Here is an 11,014-nt window from a genome sequence, read left to right as displayed (position 1 = left end):
CGACACACGGACCATTCCCCATGAAATCCATTCAAAGCAATTTGGCCACAGTCGCAAAGTTCACAACTCCGTGACCACTCGGTATTTTTAAAAGCTTCATTAAAGTGTGGCTCTTGATAGCGATATGATGCAATTTGGCCTTTCCTTCTATTTCTTGCGCCAGAACCGTTAATGGCACGGTGAGCCACCGGTTAGTTTGTCCGCCTCACTGTTTAGAGGCGCAGGGTTCGATTCCGTAGACCTTCCTGCGTTCCCTCCCGCATTCCCGAACCAAAATACGCACAGTAAGCTGAAGTCCAAATTGATTTCAGTGAGAATCTAAATTCTGCTCTTTGTATGCTATTTTGAGCGTGACTGCATTTTTGCACTAATTCAAGCGGAGTGTGCGTTTGTGTGGGTTGGTGCTATGTGCGTGAGTGTGAGCTCATGCGATGATGTCGTCCTTCTGTGACCCTTGCCTGTTCCACTGTCTGGCTGCATGCTCAGGCGTTCTTTCTCTCGCTCCCTCTGCTTCTTGCTCACTCGCTCACATCAGACATGTCATCTGCCGCCGAGCGCGCTGACACTCTCGTGGGAGCTGCCTGACCTAGATCTGTCTTCTCCTCTTCTAGCTTGACCACACACACACACACACACACACACACACACACACACACACACACACACACACACACACACACACACACACACACACACACTTGAACACAGATGCACTTGACATTTGGGTCAGTGACAAGACATCAGGTGAGGACAGAGGAACCCAGGTGACACGGAGAACCAGTGAACCTTTGCTTTCATATTGGCCCTGTGAGCTCAACAATACACACACAAGACACGTCACAGTTTTAACCGTCAAACTGGGATAGTCTCTCATTTGCTTCTCTGGTCTGGAAAAAAAAAAAAAGAGAACGAAGGCCTCGCTATTGAAAAAGATTCAGTGCTTCACTCAAGGTGTGTTTTTTTCTCACTTCACTTGTTACACTCTCCAAATCACATGGATCCGGGGCCAGCCAATAGGTTAGTCTGAACAACAATATAGATTGTGTGACTGCTTTTGATCATGAAATACATTTAAAAATGACCTTGCGCAAGCGACACTGGAAGCCATGGAAGTTATTTTTCTTTTTGTGCCGTGAAATGTTGAAGAGGGTTCTAGCCAGTGTATTAAAGAAATACATTGTAAGCAAAATATCCAAACAAACTAGACAATTGAAGGCAAAGAAGAAAAAAAAACATAGGTTTGAAGTGAAAAACATCTTATCCTACTCCATACTACATCTCTCTTTTTTTCCTAACAGAAGCCGGAAGGTTTGTGCTTGCATTACTGATATTTGAAACTGTTGATAATTCTCTCCACCTTGACGACAGCTTTCAGATCCAGCAAAAAAAAAAAAAAAAAAAACAGCCCCAAAGCAGGATTCTGCCACCACCATGGTTTATTGTAAGTACGGCCGTCTTTCAGTTCCGAGCATCGGCTTTGCCCCCTAATATACCTTTTTGGAATGTTGTCCAAAGATTCTATTTTCATTTCATTGGATCCTGACACATTTGTAAACTGTAACCAAACTTGTTTTGTTTTTTTCTTCTCAGATAAGGATTCCAGCTTACTACACTACTTCATAGTGAATGAAGTCAAAGGCAGATTGTTGTCACATGTACACAAGAAGTATGCAACAGAAATTCCCGCAACTCCAACAATGTGGCTGTTGTACGTATTCTTGGCAGTTTCCTTGAGGTGAGTTTTCATCTTGTACAATATACCAACAGTCCTTTCAATTTTATGGACCCTTAACCCTTTTCCACACACTCAGAATGAGCATCGTTCACTTTTTGACAGGAACATTAGCCAAATAATAATCAAACGTCACAAGTAATAATTTGGAGAAAAAAAAAAAAAGTCTAATTGTCGTAATCTCCAGTGTGCATTTACCCAAAGCGCCTTCCCGCCGTTCACTCTATTGTCTCCCTATAATTATGAATACTTAACCCTTATTATATGTGATGAATATTGCATGGAATCTATGAATCTATAAATGCCCATCTATTTTTGGTGGGACTTCATTTAAATGTTCCAGCCTTGGCATTCCCTTTGCAAGGCCCACCAGCATTCTTTTAAATTCCTAATAAAACACCGTACATTAGGTGTGTCCCAATTATTATGACCCTCATACCGTCCCAACAGTTTCAGCCTTTAATTACAAGTAAGTGCAAGCCACTCAGGTTTCACTCATAGCGATGACAGTCTTGTCTCTGAGGTGGACTCACCTTTATCTACCGGGACCTCAGTGTGTGTCTGCGATTGTGCTATAATAAGCTCTCTGTCTCCATCTTTCTCTGCCTTCCAGTTCCACTTTCACTGTGATGTGGGTGGAGAAGGAAGTGACCTATATAGGCTATGCAGCTCTGCTCTGCTCTGCTACAGCTTCCTGCATGTGCAATAAGTGTGTGTGTGTGTGCATGAGAGCAGATATAAATAATTCAGAGGATGCCTCAACACAACCGCCTTCAATAAAACCATCCGCCTTAATGAGTCTTAATGACAGCGACGGTGTGGAGACAATCGAAGTGTGTGTGTGTGTGTGTGTGTGTGTGTGTGTGTGTGTGTGTGTGTGTTAGCCTGGGGAAGTGATTGTGTGAATGCTAATGCATGTGCACCCTTTGCAGCGAGCGTCTTAGCCGCCGCCGCCACACGGGTGAGTGTTTGCACAGGTGCCGAAGCCAACGGCTGCCTTTGCCCCAGGCTCTGTCAAGGTTGCCCGGGGTAATATTACCTGAGACTTTGAAAAGAACATGAAAGCTGACTTCTCAGCAGGGGAGGTGAGAGGCGAAGCTGGATGGGGTGGAGCGAGAAGCAATTCGCAGCATCCTTTCCCTCCCATCAGCTTGTTTCTTAGCTTGAACTCCAAAACGACTTCCTTCCTACTTTTGTTTTTGTGTTTGCTGCATTTCATCCCATTTTGTTCCGCTGTTGTCACCCCGACTTACGCTTTGTTTGTATTCCGTGTAACGGATCATTTGACACTTTGACAATACATTAAGAGGAAACAATGAAAGTAAATGTAACTCTTAAGCACATTTTTTAATGCTTTACTTTTTGAATAGTTCATAATTGTAATGATGGCTAAGAAAGAGCCTGCTCTTGATTTTCAAGGGATGATCTAATTGGATTTGGCAGTCGGATGAAAACATATCCGGTGTCTGTTCTATTTTAAAATAGCAAAAAAAAAAAAAAAAGGCTTTTTCGCAGTTTCAATTCACATTTGAAGTTCTTCGTGTCAGCATTAACCCATCGCTCCCTTTAATTTGACTTCAGTCACTACAAAGTCAGAGCGCACATAAAGACCCTCAGCACAACATTAAATACAATTTCACAATGGAATGAGATCAAAGAGAGACATTTGCAGTCATGACTAGCATCAGTCAGGCAGTAAATAGTGCTGCTATTATAATGGGACCCTCTATTCATATTCTGTACTGTTTTTCATCTTCTATACTGCTGGTCCTGATTCGGGTCATGGCTGAGCTGGAGCCTATGAGAAGAATCCTGGATACGTGGTGAGGAGTCAGCATTATTATTATTACCATTATCATTATAGCAGCCACTAAGCTACACAAACCACACACATGGGTGTTGTTGTTGTTTTTTTTTATATTGACAAATTCAAAATATTTCAATTACAGGGACCGCCCACAAACCCCATTTTGGATCCGAGCCAGTACCAAAATGATCAGACGCAAGAGTAACTGAATATCAGACAAAAGTTGTTGAGCTGGCCGGTCTGGGGCAACTTGGCCAAAGTCATCCATCATTGTGAGCCACCTTTAGTGTCACAGCTGTTTGGGCTGGGCCACCAGCGGCCGGCTACATCTGCCGCTGGCTCGGTGTCGTCGGGGTCATCTGTGACTGCGTAAAACACAGCAGCCAGTGCAACAGATGGACTGAGATACACAACGCTCCAGGTCAGAGGGCTCCAAGACATATTTTGGCTGGAAATGAGTTTGAGATTGAAAGTGATTTTATATCTAGCTTCTGCTATACCTACAAAGAAGGAAAGAGAAAATGAAAGTGTTCTGATCGGTTAGTGGCAAAATGAATGAATACACTTTCAGAGCTCCCAACTCAGAAGTTTCCTAAAATTATGCCGCAAAATAAGAACACAGTGTCACTTGCTAATTCCATGATGAAAAGTGTGCCAACTTGAATCCTTTCAAATGATTTATTGCAGAACTTGTATACAGAAGAGATATTGATCTCTGTGGCACTCTCAGAAGCCTTTTATGGGGACAATAAACACTTATAAATGTCACCTGACCAAACACACAAGACGTTAACGTTGAATGATTTAGCGGATCTTCCCGTTATTTATGCCTCTCTGTTTTGCTTATTAAAAGGCAGCCATAAATTATCCGTCCGTCTAAACCCAAGTAGGCACTGAGCTTTCTGCATTTCAAAATTCAGACGGTGGTGATTTTACCAGATGTTCCAATCCGTCCCATTCCTTGTGAAACGCTGCTGAAGGTTTGCACTTTCTGTCATTAAGCAAACGCTACCCCATGTTTATCCAAACACACACACACACACACACGCTTCATTTGGACCAGCCCCTAATGATGTGTTATGTTCGTATGATACGGGAATTGTCTCGTTCCATGATGACCAACCACATGGCTGGAGCGGAGAAGCTTAATGGGCCAAACACCTTGGTGTCCATTAAAGAGGCTATGTCGGAACTGGCCGCAACAGTGATGACCTATAGACATCACTAGCGCTCTCTTGTTCCACTCTGTAATTGGAGTCCTGACAAGCAAACAGGCACATTAATGGTCATGAACTCCACACACACACACAGCAGTAGTAGATTCAGCTGAAGACACTCTTATTTTACGTCGCTCTGACAACAGAGGTTCACGCTTTTGGCCTCAGCATCTGCAGCTCTGTCACATATTCTTTAATGCTAGTATCAATAAGTTTTTCTGCGGAATGACTTAAAAGCATAGCTCATTAATGTGTCCAAACCACAAAAACTCGAGTGTATTTTGGTTTGGTACACGTTCTGGCGGGATGAATACAACTACAAATAGAGGCAAAATTCGGGTCACCATCTTTTTCCTTGTAAACCGTACACATTTGATACGAAATTCATCGCTGCCGCCACGATCATTTTTATGGAGCTATTCATTCTATTCATATGCCTTAATGTCAGCAGTGACCTTGATATTGTCCATACTGTCAGGGTCAGAAGCCACCAATGACTCTAAGGATAATTGGGGACGGTATAAGAAAAACGTAAAAGCAACATTCTGGAGGTGCTGTCATCACCGTTTCTTTCTCAGTGACAGCGCATCATTCTGGTCGTGTCTTTTCTTTGTCTCACTCGACTGTGTTGACTGTTTTTGTGGTCTGCAGCTTTTTGTTTTCTCTCTCTGGTGGAAATGTAAACCCTCCAGGCTTATTATTCCATATGGGAATGGCTGCCAATGTTCAGCTTCCCAGCTGTTGTCTATCCAGGAAAGCAACGGGTTAACACAGACGGACGGGCACCCAACCCTATTGGATACAGCCGCCATCTGCGCAAAGCATCATAGATAGACACACAGCCTTTCCCTGAATATAAATGAGCACAAGTTTATCCGTTGAGAGCATCACGTCACGTCCGTGAGTCACGACTTATAATGAGACGGATGGAGAAGAAAGCTAATGCCGACGACTAGCGTGCATACGGGGCAGAGCTCGCCTGTAGGAGAGAGACAGTCTTGTACGCACGTATGAATATGCCGCAATCACTGTCGCAGTCACTGCGGGAAACTGCGGCAGGGTGAAGTAAGGTACGGGATTTAATTGTTTTATGCCAGCATGACAGACTGGCAGGCATGGAAAAATGTGGCCTTGACACACACACACACACACACAAACGAGTGCACGCCACCTCCCTTGAGTCCCTCCAGCTATGACAGAGACTGTGGAACTGAGAAACTGAGAGAGTCTATTACCGGGACTGGAAACGGCCCTGAGGTACACATATGGGAGGAAGATAACACATTGAGGTGCCAGAGGAGTGTCGCACACATTTTACGCCATGTGTACATGTATGATAACCGCTGTAACTCACAATGTGTGTATGCAAGTGTGTCAGCATACAGTAAAAGTGTCAAAATGGAATTCCCACCTGCCTCCCTACTCCTATAGTTGCCCATACTTTGCAAGGGAAGAACATACAATTAAATGTGTGTTTTATTACTAGGAGAAGCTTGTAGCGTTAAGACATGATGCATTTTGTTTTGCCCAGCTAAATTTGACTCGTGAAATATTCTACTGGTTATGGTTTTCCCTAATAATAATAGTAATTCACTTGAAACAAGCTTTTTGCAAGGAACCAAATCAAATGAAACGGAACAATACACACAGTCCTCTTTATGTAATCAGTAGGTTTTGTGTAACCCCTCTGACAGATGGGCACTCCTAGAGGCATATCGGATCCATCTAACAGATGTTTGAATGAACACAAAAAACAATCTGTAAACAAACATCGTCATCAATGCAAATCCCTTTTGGTTTTCATGTTGCAATATTTCTTTGCCTAAAAATAGTCCACGTGTCTTGCAACTCTTCCAACCACCTTATTCAAATGATCAGCTCGCCAGCAAGCTTTGAAGTAGCCTGGTCTACAAAACACATGTGTGTGGATGTGTGTGTGCGTGTGTGTGATGCTAACAGTATGACTCATACGTACTACACACAGAGGAAGTCGCAACTTCTTTTTGTAGTGTGTCCTTGTGAATGCGGTAGTTGGCGATTTTCCATCGTGCACTTGAACGCATCAACGCACACACAAGAGCGTCATTATGTCAAATTAGAAAATGCAAGTGGACTTTTATTCACACGGAAAAAAAACCCCCATCAAATTGTAAAACGATGAAAGTTTCCCAAGGTTCAATTTTTTAGGGCACATTTCTTACTGTGACACTGGCTTGACTTGAATCTAAAGAAAAAGATGTGGAAGATCTTCTAAGAGTGGATGATTGCTAGGAAGCCAAACAATCCACAAAACCATTTTTCTCTTCTGGAATGTAAACCTGCTCTACAGTCCATGTTAAGAGGTTTGTTTCGAAAGCATATACCAGGTCATAAAAATCACATGCACTGTGATTGATTAGCACATGAGAATGGCCATAATGTGCCTTAATCAACATTCTCTTTGCGTCCTTCGCCACTAATGTATCCAGCCAGCCAGCCCCACCCACTGTGGCTTCCACTTGATCATTTACAGAGCCATTACACTTGATGACTTGCACGGCTCCCAGTAGCTCTAAACATGCTATGCATTCCACTTTCTGGCCTCGATGGCAGCCGCAGCAAATGAACTTAGCCAACAATTTGAGGATCAATCTCATCACTTAGCCAATTAGACAATAGGGAGACAGATGCCCATTACCGTAAGAACCAATCGATAGCCGGAGCCATGGGTTGAGGCGGGCTGTCTGCTTCTACTGAGGTCGCCTAGGTTTTTTCGGTGTACGTGGCAAGACGGGAAAGTGGGTGGCGCTAGCGGGGCTTTTTGATAGACGCGCCGGACAGGAGGCTATTGGCAATCGTCACAATCATGATGACAGCTTGTGAAATGTTGTAAACGTGACAAAAAGAGCACAGGACAATGGCAGAGAATGAAAGCAAGTCACGAGTTGATTTCACTCTGACGGGCCTCCTTTTACACTTTGGACACTTTAAGTGCCTGATTAAGGTCGGATTGTCAAATTGACTTTGTTATGTTTGAAATGGCGTAATAATATGCCCTCAGCACACTCGACCGACATTATTGTAATGTAACTAAATATGGCGTGCAACCAGATTAGAGCGTTGACTTAACTGTCAAGTCTTTGGTTTAGACGTCCGATCGTTTTGGGGAAATTATGCTCGACTTGTAATGTCTAAGTACGATTGATAATGAACGACAGCTCATTCATCCAGAAAAATATTGACGTTATCAATGAATGCCAGACTCCCGAATGTCATTTCTTCCTCTAATCTCCCGATTTTTACAGTGAAGTAAACCACGTCCATTATGGCGAATGTGACATCATATCATTTCCGAGAATCATTGTGACCTTGCGACTGGGGTTGTCCTGAAACAGCTCGACGCCGAGAAGACAGTAAGTAAAAACAAACAAATCCAACCCCAACCCGGTGTATACAAATGTCTTGCCAGACGGCAACAAGTATTTTCCAAATCAAGCCTTTTTGCCACATTGCAATCTCAGCCACACTCGATAAACATTGGTGTAAACCCCGGAACATTCTGCTGTTCTTCGTTTTCATGAGATCAGGTGTGATCAGGGAAAATGGGTTTCATTTGTGGCTGGGTTGTAGCTCTCCCGCATTCAAGTGACTCACATTTGGGAATATGAGACAAGACCACTTGATTGAAATGATTGATTTGATCAAAGGAGAGAGAAACTCTTCAATCTGTGTACCCAACAGTGGTTGAAATAGAATGAATGTGCTGGTTTTTGGTGGCAAACCGGTCTACCTGGGATGGATTTTGCATTGTATTTAGTAGGTCAATGTGACTGATTCTCCTCTTAAGGCAACAGACAGCGTTGTAAGGACTCAAGTCCAATATTGATTGACCTGTTTGGGGATGCCAGCTCCATGACGACAGCCGTTAACTGCCATCGGCTTGAAGTTAAATTTTCTTTCTACGGTCATCCAAATAGCGCGAGGCTCCTCCCCCTTTCTCATTTCAGCTGCAGAAGGGGAGACGCAGCCAGACCGAGGGAGAGGAGGAAAGTGTCTATCAGAAGGCAGGCCGAGTCGGGACACGGCCCATAAGGAGCAGCGTAAAGGCCCGCTAGTTATTACCCCTGCTACCCGGGCCCATTTTATCTTCATCAATTCTTAAACTCATAAGACTCCCCGCCTCTCTCTTTTTCCAAATTGTACCATCCATCAAGCAAGTCACCTCCTGCCTTTCTCCTGCTTTCCTTGACTCTTGTTCTGTGCTTTGTCTTTGCTTACTACAAAACAAGGCAGGCAAACAAGTGGTGAAAATTCTCCCAGGAATGTGAACGGGAGTACCGTGCCGTGCCGTGCCGTGCCGCTCTACATACGCTCGGTCCAAACGCGTTTTTGCTGAATTCCCCCTTCACACTTCATCATTTTGTCTCCCTCCAATCCCCCGCCTCTTAGCCCCTCAACCTCTCTGTCTCTGTCTTGTCTTTCTTTTATGTCTCTGGGCTGCTCTTCTCTCTTTCTCCTTCCTTCCCATTCCCTCCATCTCTGTAATTATGTGCAGAGACAAAGGCGTCTCGTTCTCCCTCCTCCCACTCAGAGCTGTCAGGCCTGGTGTAGGAGAGAGTTAATTTCACACCCGCTGCATGCTTTAATTAAAAAAGGGTGAGGCAGGAGAGGGGAGGAGGGGGGGGGGGGGGGGCACGGGAAAACAAGGAGGGGTACATGCACACATCATACAGAAAAGAGGAGTTAGTGGCAAAGTGCAACCGTTGTGAAGATGTGCCTACAGGTATGTGCGTGGAGTTGTGTGCCAGGTGTGCGGTTTGCAATTGAAGCAATGTGGGGGCGTTGGCGGCAACACGCGCAGACTTGGCATCTCCACTCTTCAGGTGAATGACGGCAACATGAGGCTGGATTTACAGCCAGGGGATTTAATGAGGAATCAATGGGATCAAAATGCTTGTTAGGGGTACTTTTGCTTAAACATCGGCTTGGATATCATCTCAGTTGGCAGCTGGAGTGTGATCCACACATATCTTTGTAAATAAACTCCACAAAAGCCATTGATTGCGCAACAATCAGACATTCACGAGACCACATCGTCATGCTTCTCTCCTCGTACAACAGTCGGTGATCATCTGCGTTAAGCTTTGATGGTACGGTTAATGCGAGACACCGTAAAATCTGGTAATTTATCATCCTGGTCAGTCCATGGGGCGAAACGCCATCTCAATGAGACGTGCTCTATAACTCTGCAAGGTCAAACTTGGAGCCACTGTGATCGTCTGTCAACAGGGATGTTGGAGGTCAATAGTCTTTAGTTACTTCAAAGTATTCCTTGGAAAGGTATTAGTTGCTCATCACCAGTAGTTGCATCAATAGATTTTCCTATAATCATATCATCGGTGTCAAACGTAAGGCCCGGGGGCCAGATACGGCCCGTCACATCACTTTAAGTGGCCCGCAAAGACACGTTTTACAAATCGTCTTCACTTAGAGATATTGTTTGCAGTTTTTATTCCCATTTGTCTTTTTAAGAAATTTCAACCGTTTTTACTAGTCTCTGATTTCCAAACTAGCTATTCATCAGTTTGTTTTGTCACCTACCTTGACAATCATAATGGCCTCTGAGGGAAACAAGACTACGACCCGGCCCGCGACAAAAACACCCCTGGTGTAGATATTTATCCCTGGTTGGATCCAAAGCTTGATCCAACGTGCTGGGTCAAAGGGTCAAGCCGATGCGCAGGCTATAAATAACCCAGCATGGGCTCACTCCCCTTTGGACCCACGACTGAATTAGTTATTTATGAGAACAGAATCAGAGGTGACGCACGGTTGTCGACATTCCAACGGACTAGATTTGGGCTCCCCTTATTATTTCAACGAGGGATCCGACATCATGCCTCATTAATAAATGTGCCACTGCGGAAATCTGCGTGGCACACCAAAAACAGCTGCACACGCCCACACCTTACCTATAATAGCACAAAACAGACAGCCAGAGGATGTTAGAATAAGCTAAGGGAGAGCCGTGCTGATTCCAATTAGCGGTCTGTTGTTTCACACTGTGGGCGACGGAGCTTGTTATTCCAAGCATGGAGAGAGTCTGGAGTGCTGTGCTTCGCAGCTCCCCACCGTGCAATCAGCCTCTATGACTCTTTGCTAGTCACCAAGCACTGATTGCCATATTCATCCAGCGCTATCCTCCCTCTGTGTGGCGCTGCGGCGGTGCATTTGTCAAGAATGTAGAAACCTGTGGAACAAGGTGGAAAATGGCCCGAT

The sequence above is a fragment of the Syngnathus leptorhynchus genome, chromosome 15, assembly GCF_054491065.1.
Source record: "Syngnathus leptorhynchus isolate UIUO chromosome 15, UIUO_Slep, whole genome shotgun sequence".
Classification (NCBI taxonomy): Eukaryota; Metazoa; Chordata; class Actinopteri; order Syngnathiformes; family Syngnathidae; genus Syngnathus; species Syngnathus leptorhynchus.
Note: the sequence above shows the minus strand (reverse complement) of the source record.